This window comes from Miniopterus schreibersii (assembly GCF_964146895.1).
Source record: "Miniopterus schreibersii genome assembly, chromosome: 18".
In the NCBI taxonomy this organism is placed as follows: Eukaryota; Metazoa; Chordata; class Mammalia; order Chiroptera; family Miniopteridae; genus Miniopterus; species Miniopterus schreibersii.
In genome coordinates, this window is record NC_138121.1 from 8,855,942 (window position 1) to 8,873,182 (window position 17,241).

General features: G+C 47.2%; 1 protein-coding gene across 9 annotated transcripts in view; it reads right to left on the bottom strand.

The window, feature by feature from the left end:
- The window catches only part of SIPA1L3 (signal induced proliferation associated 1 like 3), a 237,806-nt gene that overhangs the window by 90,206 nt on the left and 130,359 nt on the right, over nucleotides 1–17,241 (bottom strand). For 7 of the 9 annotated variants that reach the window (XM_081119345.1, XM_081119344.1, XM_081119347.1 and 4 more), the window contains one exon: nucleotides 1,386–1,451. The exons of the other annotated variants lie outside the window; for them this stretch is intronic. The gene's annotated coding sequence lies outside the window, so the exon portion shown is untranslated. The remainder of the gene's footprint in view (nucleotides 1–1,385; nucleotides 1,452–17,241) is intronic. 9 annotated transcript variants of the gene reach the window in all.

A 17,241-nucleotide genomic window follows, 5' to 3' on the forward strand; every position in this document is an offset into this window, starting at 1 on the left:
ACACCTTTCCTGCATTCACTTGTTTATCCGTCTATTTTTATCCGCCTGGAGAATGTCAGAGAAAGGAATTTTGTCTATTTTGTTCATTCGTGAATCCCTAGTGCCTGGAACATACCAATAGGTGCTCAAATGCACATGTGTTGAATAAAGGAGAGAAGCGAAAGTGTGAGCAAATGAAAGCCCATCTCCTGCTTCCCAGTTCCCTAAGGCCCTAAGGCCTACCACGTAGAAAGAATGCTGCTTTCCCTGAAGTCTGGGAGGCAGTACTAGAAATTCACTCAGAACTTGGGACCTTCACCACCTTACCCAGGAATGTGCTACAATAAAAGGAGTATTTTTGCAGCCATCCAGAAACACGTTAATCGCCGAAAGCTGAAATAAATGAGAAGGAGCAGGTCTTCCTTTCAGAATGAATTATGTGGATAATCAGTAAGTGTAGAAGAAATGAGGGACATACAAAAATCACCATTAGGGAAATACCATGGTAATAACTGCTGCAGGCAAGATTTACCTCAGCAAGGCCATGCCAAAATTAGTGGGAGGAAGTCTGAGGAGTAGTTTCAAAGTACTTCCCCAAGATAGCTTTCAATTACAAAGGGCAAGACAGTTTCCAGTGGGGAAACCCAGCAGACGGCACCTTCACCAAGGACCCAGGTTAACAGCCCCAGTGAGAAGGCAGGCCGCACCCTCTGAGGCACACCCTCTGCTTAGACTCTATCCCACAGAAACAGCAGGGTGTCCACTAACAAGTCCCCCAGAAACCTGAATGTAACATATTCAAAACCGTTATATTAGAGATAGTTACTATATTTACATGTTGTAATCATTTGTAAATACCTACACTATATTTTTTGCCTATGGAGAAACAGCACATCCACAAGGGTGGGTGATGGGCCATTTTCCATTATGATTATGCATTTGTCTGACCTCAGAAACTGTATACCAAAGAGTGAATTCCACTTTCTGTAAATTTAAAAAATTGAGTTAAAAAAGTTAAAAAAAAGAAAGAAAAAAGACTATGACACACTGATGCACGCTCTGAACAAAGATTTCCAAGGTATCCTACTGCTGGGGACAGTGGGAAACTGCTACAGAGGCAGCCACATGGAATAGCTTTTCTCTTTAAGTAGCAAACTAAAATAATAAGTGTGTACGTACATAAGTAGAAATGTTCATGAGCAGGAAGAGGTCTGGCAGGACACCTACCCAACCTCTGACGGTAACTAGCCCTGAGGATGTTACACTTGTAGGCACAGAGGGGCAGTGAAGGAGACTTCCATCTTTCCCTTGACACTCTTTTGAATAAATTTTTTCCTCATAATAAAGGTTTAGGTGTACCAGTTGTAAAACTGAAGCAAACAAATAAACAAGCACACTGTACTCACCCTGAGTACGTTCTGGACTCTAGTGTTCCTTGAGGGTCCCAGGAGAGCTGGTCAACGGCTGTGCATCTACAGAGATGGAAAAAACCGAGGTTATGTCTTTGGCCACCCTGCGCCTCCCTGCTAACTGTATTCTGTCATTCACAAATTCACTCCCTCAATGAACATTTATTGAACACCTGCTCTGTGCCAGGCACTGAGGGGACACCAGAGGGGACACCAGTGATGGAGACAAAGTCATTGTCCTCGGGGAAGACATTCCAGTAGGCAAGGAAGGCAATAAACACATAATATGAAGTCAGGGAGCGGGGGAGGAGGGGATGGGGCTGCTATTTCACAGAGTGGCCGGAGGAGGCCTGAGGAGAGCAGAGGCATAACTACAGACTACAGCAATTTGGAAACGGATGAGTCTAATGATATTTTATGGTACCTGCCACAACTATTATGTGATATGGAAATAGTTATGATTTCTAGCGGTGACAGTCACAGGTATAGCTAATACAGTTGTGACCTGAGGCCCTCATTCAGAAGGAAAAAAAAATGCTAAATTTTGGTTAGATAGTAGAGAAAATAAAGATGTAATTTTTCCCCCAGCCAACTTCCCAGTCCTCTAAATGCCATTGAAGGACCCTTCAAGGGTCCCTGGTCCAGAGATTAAGAACCCCTAAGCTGTACCTGAGACAGGGGAAGGTGGAGCGTGTTCCCAGGGAAGCTAACAATTGGAGGGGGTGTAGACTCAGATCCTTGTGGACTTCTGAAGGGAAGGGGTTCTGAGCATTGGCTATTTTGGCTCAGACTGCACCTCAGCCCCTGGACCTTCACCTTTCCCACTCAACTCACGGAATTCCTGTGGGAATGACCCTACCCTTGAGTTAGTAGGGAAAGGGGGGGAATGGTCATATGATCCAGGCCTGACTAATAAAGTGACTGGACCCCTTCTTCCCTGGCCCTGGCTTCAGATTGCTCAGGGTGGCCCTGGCATTGAAGCCAGGCTGACTGGGTCCAATAAACACCAGCTTCGGGACATGTGCTGGGACTACAGGGAAAGAGATTATTTTCCTTGGGACTACTAAGACGGTTGATATACATGGGGAGCTACCTAAGAGCCTGAGATTAAAATCAACCCAGAGAAATGCAGAACTGGGAGGCAGAAGGAAACCAGGTCCTGGCAACCCCAGGAGAGGCCCTGGATCCGGCCATGCCTGAAGCCATTACATGTACATTGTCAAAGACTTGAGTCCATACATATCCTTTTATACTTAGGCAGGTTGACCTGCATTTGTATTTGTTCACACGACTAAATGTCTCTCAACATGCAAGGACAGCAGCAACTGTAGTTCCTGATGATTCCCATAGCTCATTACCAAGTCACTTAGGAAAGCACAAAAGAAAATTTAAAAACAGTTACTATACATAGAAACAGCAAATACAGAAAAACACATACTTTAAAAAAACTCAGAAATAGCCTCTTGGGTAGGTGCTATCCCTAAGCTGGTCTATGAAGCCCTAACAATTTCGATTTTGAAGATGCTTGGCAGGGCAGGAGGGAGCCAGGAGTCCCCAGAACATTTTCCTTTATCACCAGACTTGCCATTTAAAAAATTCCTGGGATGGTCAGAAAGCCCATGCAATCAAGCTCCTGTAAAATTTTAATAGCTGCCTTTTAAACTGCAATGGAAATTGCTTTCCTGCCACTCTAATTTCCCCCCTTTCCTTCTCTACAGTGATACGTATGGCTCTTGAAAGACACATCAGCAGTGATGAGCAGTGATGCTCTGCCTCTCTGAGCTGGGAATCTTCCTGCCAACTGGAGGAAGCTGTGATGTCCAACAGTCTGGTATCCCTTCATACATGCGAGGGGCCATAGCAGAGAGGAAGATGCCAAGGGGTTTTGGAAATGGCAGCAATGATGGGCTATAGGGCTAAGAATTCACCCAGGACCCCAGATGTCCCAGCACACCCACTGCAGCAACAGCGTGTCCCACCTGTCTCATATGTTACACTCACAGGGCCAAGCACAAAGCTTCCCAGGGATTATATCAAGAAACAGAATCCCAGATGAGAGAACCTGGGGGTGAGAGGGCATCCTGGCCTAACTCCTAGCCCTAGTGGCTCCTCCCCTCATCCACAGTGATGGGTTCTGGAAGAAACACATGACCTAAGCAGGGCCAATCAGAGCTGGCCCTGGAAATTTTGCTGGAATTACTGGGGGAAAGGGATGGGATGTGAGGCAGGGGCTGTTGAGGGCTACTGTGCTCCCTGGGCGTGGGACACCTGAGAATGTAGTCGAAGCTGAGAGAGGCGAGCAGAAGTGGAGAAGGGCAGGATCTTGACAAGAACACCTGAATACTGACTCCGGTCAGGCCAGCTCTGGGATTTTCCAAGGTCTCAGAGCCATTAACTTCCCTTTGCAGTTTAAGCCAATTTGAATTGGGGTGATTCTATCATATACAACAGAAATAACTGACTGATAGGACTGGAAAGGGCCTCAGAAATCAATACAGTGCTCCTTCATGTTTGAGTGAATAAGATCCTTCTAAGAAGCTGACAAAACTATATCATGTCCTCCAGAAAAAACAAAACCCTACAAAATACCACATGTCTCAAGGATGTCAAAGACCTCTGAAGCTGCCCACAGGAAGTGGGTGAAGGACTCAGATCTAGTCTGATCTGTCCACTTCAAGGAAACTGTGGTTCAGAATGCTTCAGTGAGTTGTCTGGGGCCCAGAGCCAGCTGAAGGCAGAGCCAGGCCTCCTAGAGCCCCAGAAGGTTCTAATTTGAACTCCGCTGAGTATGGTCTTCAGGAGAGACTGCAGAGGGTAAGGGGAGGAGTGGGTGAAGCTCCAGGCCTCCACACCCCTGTTTACCTACAACAGCTTCACTCTGTTCTGTTTTATAAAATGGGCTTTCAGGGAAGTATCTGACCATGTTCCATCACTCCACAGTCAACATACTGAAAACCAATCTCATATATCACATTTCAAAGTACAGTTGGCTCTTGAACACAGTCAAAAATCTGTATATAACTTGTGATTATACAGTCGGTCCTTCGCATCTGTGGATTCAACTAACCTCAGATCAAAAACAGTTATTTCCCATCTGTGGTTGGGGATCCAAGGTTGGGAAACCATGGTGGGGAATACAAAAATATCGCCATGGTTCTGTGGGAGATACATCTGCGAGGCTGGCCAGCTGGGGTGCTGCTCTTCTGACCCCAAGGCAGCCGGAGCACCTGGGCCTTTCTGTTCCCGTGTTTCTGGACCTGACATTTCTAGTCTTCCCTTGTATTTCCATTTCAATTAATATGGAAAGACTCATCCAGGCCCTGGATCAGTAGCTCAGCTGGTTAGAGCATCCTTCCAATATGCCAAGGTTGTGGGTTTGATCCCCAGTCAGGGCACATACAAGAATCAACCAGTGAAAGCATAAGTAAGTGGAACAGCAAATTGATGTTTCTCCCTTCCTCACTCTCTCTAAAAAAAAAAAAAAAAGAGAGAAAGAAAGGCTCATCCACTCAGACCTCTTCACTCCCTTTTACTTGATCCTCTCCAAAGACCAGGTAAAAAGGGTGTGGCTAATCTGACCGGTCAGAGACTGTTGCTGGCACCTGCTTTTCCAATTGGGCAGATTATTAGCCTCAAAGGCTGGGATCAGGACCACCAGCTCTCCCTGTGTCCAGAGAAGCAAGCAGGCTCTCTTCTGCTTTCTGTCTTGGAACAGGACGCACAGCCTGGGCAGTGTTCACCCACCCTCTACACATGCACCCCTCCTGACCAAGTGCTGACGGGGGCAGCCGGGTCTCTCTCCTCCGTGCAGCCCACTGTGTACGCAGCTGATCTAGGCACTGAGATTTGAGGTGAAGGAGAACCAAGCCCCTCGGGGCACCTTCTGCCATAAGCTGCACTATCCTTTCCAGACTTTACCACTTACATTGAGGTATCAGGGGCTTACCCACCGAAGAAGTGGTTCGACCACTCTTCACTCAGAGGATTCCCATTATATCCACCCCCTATCCTGCCTCTGAAATAGTGACTCAGGAAACATCTGTTCATTCAACTGCCTCTACCCAGCTGCCAACGAGGAGAAGCTGCCACTGAGGAAAGGACTTTGCCTTGGGAAAATCTAGGCCCTCGACCACTACACATATGGCAGCCGCTGAGATCATCTTGCAATTAATCACTTTTTCTCCAATGACCTACATTCTATTAATAACACATCAATGCTTTAGCCCCGGTTCTTTCACGATCTGATTCAGTTCACGATATGACCAAGGCTGGGTGACTGACTACAAGGTTTCACATTCTCATCTTCTGTCCTTTCCCACCCAAGATAAGCATCACGGTGCAGGGCTCTAAGGACTTCACTTGGAAGGGTCAGGGACTAACTGTCATGCCTCCAGCCTAGCTCAAGTAACTCCATGGCAGAATGGCTCCAGACAGGCCTCTGCTCAGGGAAAGCAACAAAGCCTGACCATTTCATGCACAGCAGATTGGTTAAAATGTCAGCGTGACACCACCAAATGTGCTGAAGTTGTGGAGTCAGGGGAACTCTGTCACTGCCGGTGGGAAACCACCCCGAAACAGACATTTCGAGAGGACAGCTGGCAATTTCTGGTACAGAAGAAACAGTAACCTCAGTGACACACTTCACCACTCCCACTGATGGCTCTGGGATTCCCTGCCCAGTTCCCAGACCCATGTGGCTTTGCAAATAAATTCTCTGGCTTGAAGTACGAGGTTTTTACTTTGATTTTACTACATGCCAGGCACTGTTTTTAGTTCTTTAACTATCAACTCATTTAACTCTCATACCAACCCTGTGAAGTAGGGTCTATTAGCATCCCCACTTCTAACAGACCAGAGGCAGAGAGAGGTACCTTGCCCAAGGTCATACAGCGAGTAGGTGGCACAGCCAGAAAGGATTTAAACCCAGTGGATATGGCTCCAGAGCCACTACCAATGGTCACCTCCAAGCACAGCAGTTAAAAAGAGTATGGGCTTAACCTTGATGTGATTCCACTTTTGGACATCAATTTCAGATGGACCAGAGGCCCAAACACAAAAGGAAAAATATGAGTGCGTCTCAAACAGAACACAGGAGCATGTTTTCATGTTGGGGGAGGTGACGGTTTCTCTGGAATTCTGAGAAAGTGTCTGCTCTCCTCATAAAAAGGGTCAGACTCAACCACTCAGTCCTGTGCGTGTTCCTTTTCCAGTCTGCCCTTTCCAGTGTGGAATGTGGGCGTGATATCTAGATTTGAGAGGATCCCTCTTGTCCCCAGAACACTACTCTAAGGAAGGGCTGAGCTCTCAAGGCGCCCCAGCCTCCTGGCCAGAGTGTCACAGCAGCACTGGCGTTGACTCTGCCATACCATTCAGCCACATCCTCTCCTTCCAGATGTTACAGGGTTCAAATAACCTCCTAGGTGTTGAAGCGACATGGCCACTGGTGTATTCTGGTACTTGCAGTCCTAACTGAACACCTGCTACGGCCAGGCTCCAGTAGCCACATGCTGGGCCAGCACCCTGGAGAGTTTGCAAACAGCTGCTAACATAAATTTGCAGGCGTCCCAAAAAGACAACTCAGAAATAAACTGTGGGCAATCTTTGGGGAAGATTTCCACCAAGCACAGCTCATCAGAGACATCTAGAGGACCTGAACTGGGAAAAGCCTTCTTTCTCTCTACAGACTTCTAATCAGGGAGGCTGATGTTAAAGGCCTAGCCCACCCAGTGCACTGGCACAGCTGCATCGTAGTCTGCTGGCCCACGATGCGAAAATCCTGCAGAGCGTGTGGATCCTTTTGCCTGCTGTCACCAGGCATTTGCTGGATGTGCCAACAGTTAAGCCTCTTCCTGCACTCCCATAAAAACAACTTGTCAATGTGGTTTCCAATGCTGGGCGCTTTTCCACAAAGAACTCTCCAGATCCCAGCTAATCAGACGAAAGACAGAACAGTGGTCAATCTACCAAAATAGGTCAGGCTTTATATTTTAATCCTCTTATTCATAATATACTGAAAGGAAAGAGTGAAAAAACCCCACACCATTATTAACACCTATGGTTACTTAACCTCACTGGGCCTCAGTTTCCTCATCTATAAAACACGATAATAGGGGTATTGTGAGGATTAGGGAATTACTCCGTGACAAATGTTTAGAGCAGGACTGATCATGCAGTAAATGTTCAACAAAGGTGAGCTACCGTTATTTTTATTGCTGGGGACTGAAGCCCTTGAGACGTTTCAAAATCCACCCTCTGGTGAACCACACGGAGAAAAGCACTGCTCTGATTCTGGCCACTTAGGGAAGGAAGGAGGCTTGAAGGTCCAGGCCAATGAGCAGAAGCTGGCTGCCATGGCCCAAGGTACTGCAGACAGGAAATGGACCTACTGGGTGCTAACTGCCCACCGGGCAGCCATTCTTGCCTTTCTTCCAAGGATGCTCACTAAGACTACACCCCCAACCTCCTTTGCAGCTCGGGGTAACCAAGAGGAGGCAGGCAGAAGTTGTTGTGAAACTTCAGGGAAATTCCTTACCAGAAACACAGAGCTGGGTGACTTTTGTGCCTCGTCCCACACTCCGATTCCCACCTGGACTACAGACTCACTGGCTTGACTGCTGCAGTCACATGGGACCATAACGCCACCTTAAGGATGAAAGCCTCGTGCTGGGCCTGGGGGTGGTGAAGAAAAAGATAGAAGAAGCCTGTTCTTCCTGATGACTGTGGGGCGGCCGCAGCCCAGGACTACAAATCTCTGACATCTTACGAGAAAAACTACCTTCCACTGAATTTGCACCACTGTTAGTTCTGATGTCCACTTTGACAGCCAAATGCACTTTCAAGTAACATTGTAGTTTTACACAGCAGATGACCAAATGGGACAGTTTTATGCCAGAGAAATCCTTCTAGTAACCTGCCACCGTTTAAAGTGTCCTCATGCTTTAGGACCCTTGCTCTCTCCTCAATACCAAGAAGAAAGCTATATACAGAATTTCCCACAGAAAGGGGTTACAATCATTTTGCCTTAGGAGGTAAAATGAGAACTATATGAGATATACTGAGTCATTTATTCAGCAATTATTAAGTACTACTCTATGTGGGTAGGGGGCTAAATATGGTGAACAAAAGGAGATGTAGTCTCTGCTCTTACGAAGCTTCCAGTCCAGAACAGGGGGCAGAAAACAAAGAGGCAAACAAATTACAAATGTAAGCACAAATGGTGAGAAGTAACACGTAGGAAACCAGGGTGAGTTTTAGCCCAGAAGTAAAGAGAAAGGAGAAGGAAGCCATGTGAATAGTGGGAGTAAGAATATTCCACAATGTTCATCATGATGAATGGATAAACAAAATGTGGTACATCCATACAATAGAGTATCATTCAAACATAAAAAGAACAAAGTACTGATTCAGGTACAACATGGAAAACATTATGCTGAGTGGAGGAAGCCAGTCACAAAGAGCCACATATTGTATGATTCCATTTACATGAAGTGTCTGCATAGGAGAATCCAGACACAGGAAGTAGATCAGTGGTTGCCAGGGGCTGGAAGGAGGTAGAAATAGCAGAGAGACTGCTAATGGTTATAGGGTTTCTTTTTAAGCCGATGAAAATGCACTGGACTGAGAGACTAGTGCTGGTTGCGCAATCTTGTATTTATGCCAAAACCCATGAATTGTATGCTTTAAAAGGGTGATTTTATGTCATGTGAATTATATGTCAATTACAAGACACTCAAAGGGCTACCCACGTTGAATTACTGGATTGGTAATAAGGTTCCTGAGGAAAGTTAAAAAGAGAAAAAAAAGGAGTATCCCAGGAGATGGAGGAGGAGGATGAGCCTGGTGAAAGAAAGTCACACAAGGCCTGTGTAGCTCGATGGCTGCTGCGAGGGAGGGAGTGCTGAGATGTGGCAGAAGCTCGCAGGGCTGCATGAGCCACGGCAGGCCACGTGCTTTTCAGTCTAAGTATGATGGGAAGCAGAGTGATGTGTTCTGATTCACATTTTTGAAAGATCCCTCTGGCTGCCACACAGAGATTGTCGAGGTGGGGTGAAGGGGGGTTCGAGAGTGAGGGACCAGAGTGAGGTGGCTGCTCGACATCCGAGGAGAGAGAGTGGTGGCTGGGACCAGGGTGAGGGTAGTGGAATGGAGAGGAGGAGGCAGGTGAAGATGTTTCAGATCAAGGACAAATAGGCCTTGCTTATGGACTGGCCATGGGGTGAGGGGGGGGTGAGGCAGAAAAGGGAGATTCAAGAATGATCTTCACATAGTCTCATGAGTTTTTCCAAAGTGGTTTTCTGCCAGATTCAAACTACACACAGCACAGGGAGAGCAGTTCATCGAATGCCTGTTAAAAGAACTGGATAAATGAACAAAGTCACTGACCTATTTTTTTTAGTAGGGAGCATTTTTATATTTTCACTAAAGATATAACCACCCCATATATACATAGATATATACACACATATACATCTATATATATATAAATATCCTTACCGATACCTGGTTCTCTACTAACCACTGGTAGATAGTGGTCCACTGAATCCATCAACTATCCACCTGCTCAAACCAGAAACCTGAGGATTTTTCTTTTTTAGGCATATACCCCCTAAGCAAGATACACCCCCTAAGCAAGACAGAGGCGAGGAATCAGTAACCACCAGGCCCTTCCTTTTCTGAGGGGGTCAGAGGAATAGATAAGCCAGTGAGCAGTGAGCTCTCACTTCTGATGGACAACCTGCAGGAGAGGAAAGAGGGCGAGATGCAACTCCAGAGACAGGAGGCAGCAGCATCTTTCCTTCTTGTGGGGGCAGGAGGAATGTGGAATAGTCCAGAGGGGGGAGAGCACCAGGAATCACAATGGTCTAGTGGAGGGCTGTGTATGTGTATATCAATTTGACCCTATGCCTTTCCCTTCAAGAATATCTACTGCAACCGAAGTCCACTAAGAGACAAGTTGTGACCCCAAAGGGGTCCCCTGAGCTCCAACCCACTGACAGCCACATTCATTCTGAGGGGAACACCAGAACCTTGGAAGACTGCACCCTTATCCTGGAGCCAGGAGAGGGCCACCACAGTCACGGCCCAGAGTGCACACAGTGCCCTTGGATTTGTGCATTCCTTCCAGGTCCCCAGCGACAGGTGGTTGTGTGTGCTGGGCTTGCGGGGTGGCAGGGTAAGCTGGTGCTTGTGCTGCTGCCCCTGAAGCTGCATCCGGAACACACCGACTTCAGTGTTTCGATCATTCCTCTGTGCTATTCTCACAGGGGGCAGATTTGGTGGCGCTGCATGCTTCACACAGCTGACTGAATTCACTCTGTGCTTATTTCATTCTTCCAGACAACCGGAAGTAGGTCAAGTTGCCTGTTGTGGTCACTCAGAAATTACTTCTCACCACAGCACCTGGTACCACGTTAGCCTCTCCTAGTCCAACAGAGGTCCAGGCCAGCACTCACCAACACCGACGCTGTGGGCTGGAGAACCCTCCCAGGTAGGCCTCTAATATTGACCAACGTGTAAAATGTGTTTCAACCAAAACTGATGATACTGCCAAGTCCCTGACAGAATGCTGGGCTAAGAAGACCATGTAACATGGAAGAGAACGGAGTGTCTATTCCATGGCTACCCGTCACGTGATCACAACATAGGCACACAGACCTTTGTCACTGAATTTTACACAAACAGGATCATATCACATTTACTCCTCTGAATCTTGCTTTTTCTTAAATGTAGCACAGAAATGTCCCCAAATCAGCTAGTCGTGCTCTTACCCACTCTTTTTTTTAAAAGATTATTTTATTGTTGACAGTATTACAGATGCCCCCCATTTCCCCCACTCCACCCATCTCCCACTCCACCCCAGGCCTTCACCTGTCTATTGTCTGTGTCCATGGACTACGAATATATGCTTATAAGTACCCACTCTTTTTAGCAGCTGATATTTCATAGTATGAATGAGCCATATACTTGACTTCACCAATCCCTGAAAAGTGGACACTCACTTTATTTTCAGGGTTTGGCTTTTGTTTTGCCCCTGCAAACAGTGCAGCAATAAATATCCTTTTGGACTGGGGCCATTTTTTCTGTAGGGTAGAGTCTCGAGAGTAGCAGTGTTGCAGCAAAGACTACTTAGGGACTGTGACATAGCTATAATATAGAATGGCTTCCAAGGTCAAAGCATAGAACTGCACATATAATACATGTTTGTTTTTGTGTTAAGTATCTCTGGAAGAACACACCTGAAATGGGAGTTCACTTGGGAGGGGAGCTGGGTGACAATAGCAGGGAGACTTGCTTTTCACTGTATATCTCTTTTTGTGCCATTTGAACATTTTATCATGTGCATGCACTGCTCATTCAAAACTGAATAAATAAAAAATGTTTCCAGGCCATCTTCTTAAAAGTTTGCAATGATTCACATGTCCTCCAGCGACTTGGGAGAGTGCTTAGCTGAGCTCATTTATGCCCTGTATTTTTCCCCTTTGAGGCCGTCCCTCCTCCACCCCTTTCTCTCCTTTTTTTTTTTTTTGACCTGGTACAAGCTAAAGCATGTCAAGTTTTACTTGCTTGCGATCCATGATTCCTCATTCTACAGCCCTTGGGCAGGCAGAAGGCAACTCCCAGATTTGCTAATTTAGGCAAGTCATCCTGGCCGGCACCTCTCAGCAGCACAACAGAGAAACCCAAGCCAGGGTGGGAGCCAGGTGTTCTTCAGGGACCTGAAAGCGCAGATGGCAGAAAGAGACAGGAGCAGGGCCTCTCTCTGTCCACATGCTTGCAGCGCACCCTGTTTTAAACTCATGTTGGCTGACGTCTCTCAGAAAGGGCCACAGAGGCCTGCAGCAGCAGCTGCTGTTCATGGGATCTGAACTCTCAGGAACAACATCAGAGACATGAAACAGAAGGGACCAGGGGACAAGGAACATGGAAGAATCAGGCTCATACAAACGAGAGGCCCTCTCATCCGCTTCCTATAGGCCAGTCATCCTCTATGTCTGGTCCAGAACCAAAGGCCTCTCTCCAGCCACTGCTTTTAAGCCCTGTTGTGACTCCCGCGATGGGAAAACAAAGTTGACACAGCGTGCAGACTGCAATGGCCTTGAGCGCAGCAGCAATTCCAACATAACGCACCTGCCACTGCCATATAGGATATAGCTCTGGACTAACTGCAGAGGGGAGGGGTCTAAACACAGCCAGATGAGAAATCAGCTGGTGGGAGGCAGGGGGCGGGAGAGCATGAGCCATCTCAAAACTGGCAGCAAGTCCATACTCCAATCTGAGCTCAGTGAGGGGAGGTACCAGCCTTAGCTCAAGTGGTTCCCTGTACCTGGAATGCCCTTGCCCTTGATGCTTCAAGGCTCAGCTCAGCAAAGACGTGTGCCTGTGGGTGTTGGCTGGAGCAGCCTCTGTGAGTGGGGCAAAAGGGAGACAACCTGAGTGTCCATCAGCAGGGATGGGCTGACAAATTATGATACAGACACACAACGGAATCCTTTATATCTCTGCTTCCCTATTCTCCAAGTCCATTAGCAAGTTCTGTTGCCACGATCTCCAAAACATATCCTGATTCCATTTCCTTTCCCCTCCTTCCTAGGCTAAGCTACCACCATCAGCTTTTACCTGGACAACTCTATCAGATCCCCCACTGATCTCCCCAAGTCCACTCTTCCCTTCCCAGATTCTATTCTGCAAAAACAGCCAGAGGGATCAAATCAAACAAGGATCACATCAGACTGCTTTCCTGTTTAAAATCTCTCAACACCTCTCAAACCTCATCTCCTTCCACTTTACCCATCGCCCAAATGCTCCCACCTCATCGGCCTCTTCTCCCCTCAAAGTTTATTCCTTCCTCAGGGCCTCTGAATGCTTTGCCCTAGCTATTCTCAAGGATGGCTTCTTCCCGTCAGTCAGGTGTCCCTGTGACTATGTACAGTAGTGAATAGGCATGAAACACAATGACATGGACATCTCACAGGCATAATGTTGAACAGAAAGGCCGGGCACAAAGGAACACTTACATAAAGTATGACTGCATTTACGTAAAGTTCAAAGTCAGGTATGAAACATCAAGAGAGTGGTTTTGCTAGGAAGAGAGGAGTAACTGGGAGGGAGTAGGAAAGGGACTTCTGGGGGCTACAAGTATTGTTTTCAGAGTGTGTTTAGGTGGTGAAAGTTCATCTAGCAACACACTTAATATGTGATGGGCCCTTGGCCTTTTTCTGGATGTATATTATAGTTTCATATAATGTTTACAGAATGAAAAGATTTTGGCTGCCCATAATCCTTCCCATGATTTGGGAATTTTCCATCTATGAACCCTGGTAGGAGGCCATGCTCTGCCACTTTGTAATAGTAAAATATTACAAAGGCCAGGAACAGGTTCTCACAGCCTTCTTGCAGCTAAGCCATTGATGCAGGATCTGGGCAGTACTCAGCAAATGCACCCTCCTCCTCTATGGCTTAAATGAGCTTGGACAATCAGGGCTTATGTACCTTGGTGCTTTGGAGCCCAGGGGTGCAGTCTGACACATGGAAGGGGCTCACTGAGTCTTGATGAGCGGACCCCCACCACACACACATTTCTTCCCCCAGCAAAATGATGACATGATTGGGCCATTCAGCACTTGGGAGCACATCCATATTTTCAAGAAACATTTAGTGAGTATCTACTGGATGCCAGGAACTGTTCCAGGCAGTAGGGAACAGGTGAACAAAGCACCAGAGCTGATGCTAGTGCGGAAAGTGAACAATAAACAAAATAAGTAAGATATATGTTAGGTAGTGCCACAGAGAAAAATAGAGAAGGGAGATGGGGACCTCCCTGCGAAGGCAACATATGAACAAAGGTTTGAAGGACGTGAGGGAACCATGTGGGTATGAGAGAAAAGCTTTCCTAGTGGCAGGAAGAGCCAGTACAAGGGCCCTGAGGCAGGCATGTACGACGTGTCTATGCAGCACTGAGGAGGCCCATGTGCCTGGAGCAGAGTGAGAAGTCACAGGTAGTGGGAACAGATTGTGTGGGCCTAGTTGGCCACAGTGAGGACTTTAGCTTTGACCCACGATAACATGGAGCTATGAGAAGGTTCTCAGCAGAGGAGGGATGAATCTACTTGGTTGATAACAATGCTCCTCTGGCCCTGTCCAATCCTCTTCCCTGCCCAAGATGGATATCAATCTTGATAAGAAACAGAAATTTGGTCATTTGTGTGGCAAATGTCTATGAGAAATAAACAAACAGAAGGCCTTCACTCACTTCCTCCAAACCATCAAGGCCTCATGCTGGCCAGCGGGGCTTTGCCACACGACTAATAATCCACACATCACATTACAGAAACCAGACCCTCTTCCGCTGGCCACTGGGAGAATCCCAAAAGCTGATGGGAAGCAGTTTAAGGCCACATGGCCAGGAGAACACCATGTTGGTGGTCAGCTAGAGCCAAAATAGAATTCAAGCTCTGCCTCTTAGCAGCTGTGTGACCCATGACTTATCATTACCAGACCTTTCTGAGTCCCAAGCTTCCTTATCAGTAAAGTGGAAGGGGGTAGGGGATAGTAATGTCCACCCTTGATAAGCCTGTTGGGAGTATTAAATAAGGTACTAGGAATCAAGTAATTGGCAAAGTGCTGGGCACAGAGAGAACCCTAAAAGATGTTAGCAACACTGCTATGATAACTGAAATACCAAAGAAATAACAGTGACATAATCAACTTCTCAAGTCTGAGGACATCCCTTGAGCAAATTGGACTGTGATAATATTAAGCATGGGGTCGAAGTGAAGGGTCTCCCAGAGGAGAAAGCCTTCAGAATGGAAGTATTTTTCTCCCTCTACCTATTCTCCATGGAATAACTGCCCAGGACAGCTTCTTCCATGCCCGAGAGAGGAGATGGGCCACTGATAGCTGGGGGAATTGGTATTAAAAGTAATCCCACACCCTTGCCAGTGACTGGTTCAGGAAGGTCACATGACATGCACTAGTCCATTCCAAGGGGAGCTCTGAAGCTTTCACTATTGGTTGGGGACAGAAATCCTCTCTCTCAGGCCAGAGCTGAGGAGACATAAACCTGGGTCAGTGCTGGCAGCCAGTCTGCAACCTCCAGGGGAGCCAGGTTTCAGGATGACATGGACATGAGAGGGAAGACCGGAGGGACAGAAAGAAAGTGGGTCATGATGATGGCCCTGAGCTCCTGGATCAACTAGCTCAGACTCTCACCCTACCTCTGAGCTTTCCAGTCATGTGAGCCAATCCTTTCCTCTGGGGTTTATGCCTGCTTGAGCTGTTGTTTCTTTCCTGTGCAACCAAGTAACTGACTGGTACACAGCCCTTCCTGAGGCCTTGCTTTGTTTTTCTGGGCCACCCCAGCACCCTCTGGTTAAATTCTTTGCCTAAGCTGCTAAGACAGCAGGCCTAGCAATGTGCCAAGGACTTCACTTGCCCCGCCACAGTTTCCCCAGCTATGAAATGGGGATAATAAACACTTCCTTAGGTTTTAAGAGGATTAAACATATTAGCAATGATTATTCTAAAGCACTGAAGGGGAAGAGAGAGGTCTCAATCTCAGAAAGCAATTAGCTACACCCCTCCCCCACCTTGTTAGCCCTTCCTTTGTTCAGGTCAGCAAGTCCTTTCTTCACAAACAGTCCCAAAGAACAGCCAGCCCAGTTTCTGTCTGGAGGGTGGCAAATCTTGTCTCAACAGGGGATCTGAATGAAAGAGATTCGACTCAACTTCTCTGGTAGCTGGGCGATGGAGGAAGCCCTCATGAGCACATTTCTCCATCAAATGAAAGCTGGGGTCTAAAGTTTCAAAACACAGGCTGGGGGGGGGGGGCACAGTCCCACCAGAGACAAAGGAAAGAGAGCCCGGATGGAAGAGAAACCACAACACAGCAGGTTCCACAACTAGCTCTGTGGGGAGGAGGCTCCCAGGCTGGCTCCCAGCCACATCCGCTCTCTGCACAGCTAGGAGGCAGCAGGAAAGGGACCCCTCCACGTTTGTATTTACAGCTGGGAACTGGCACAGGCACGGGCAACTTGGAAATAAACTCAGCCAGGAAGTGAGAACTGGAAGATGCTTCCATAGCAACGCCCATCTGGAGATCCCTGCCCACAGCTGGAAACATTCAGAAGCGAAGCTTATCTAGAGATGTACACCCAATTCATTTTTTCCATTTGCACCCGGAATGTGTTACCTAAACTTCACTTCCTTGGGGAACCTCTGGGAAGGCCCTGTTCTGTGACTTAAAAAATCCTCCTTCTGAACATTAAGAACACAGGACCTATCTGCGTGACGGTGTGTCTCATCCCCTGTGTGTGGGCTCCAAGGGCAGGGTCTGTGTCTGCTTTGCTAACTGGTACCTCGCCCAGAACAGTCCTTCAATCAGTATTTATTAAATCAATCAATCAACTGTTTTGTTCCCAATTTCATTGCTATTCAGAACTTCAGCTAAGTTGTAGGCACCCAGTGCATGGGCAGTGAGCTGAGCTGTGTGACACCTCATGGGGTACTTACTACTGTTGTACCCACCTAAAGATGGGCTCCTCCTCAAGGTCAGAGCCACAAAAGAAATGGAGTTCTTTTATCTCAAGAGGATGGGTGAGACCGTGAATACCTAGAGCAAGGCTGGGCACGTGCAGTGATGGGTGTTGAGGAATCCGCTTTGATTTCACGAACTTTCCGAGTAGAAATTTTATAGGGCTGAAGTACACCTCAGCAAGGAAGGTTGGAATCGGGCTGCTTGGGATCCGCAAACGTTAAACAGACAGCTGCGCTCAGGAGATTCCTACCAAACTGCCCCACAAGCCACAGCCTACATGATCTCTTACCTTTCAAATATTTTTCCTGTTTATGAAAGAGA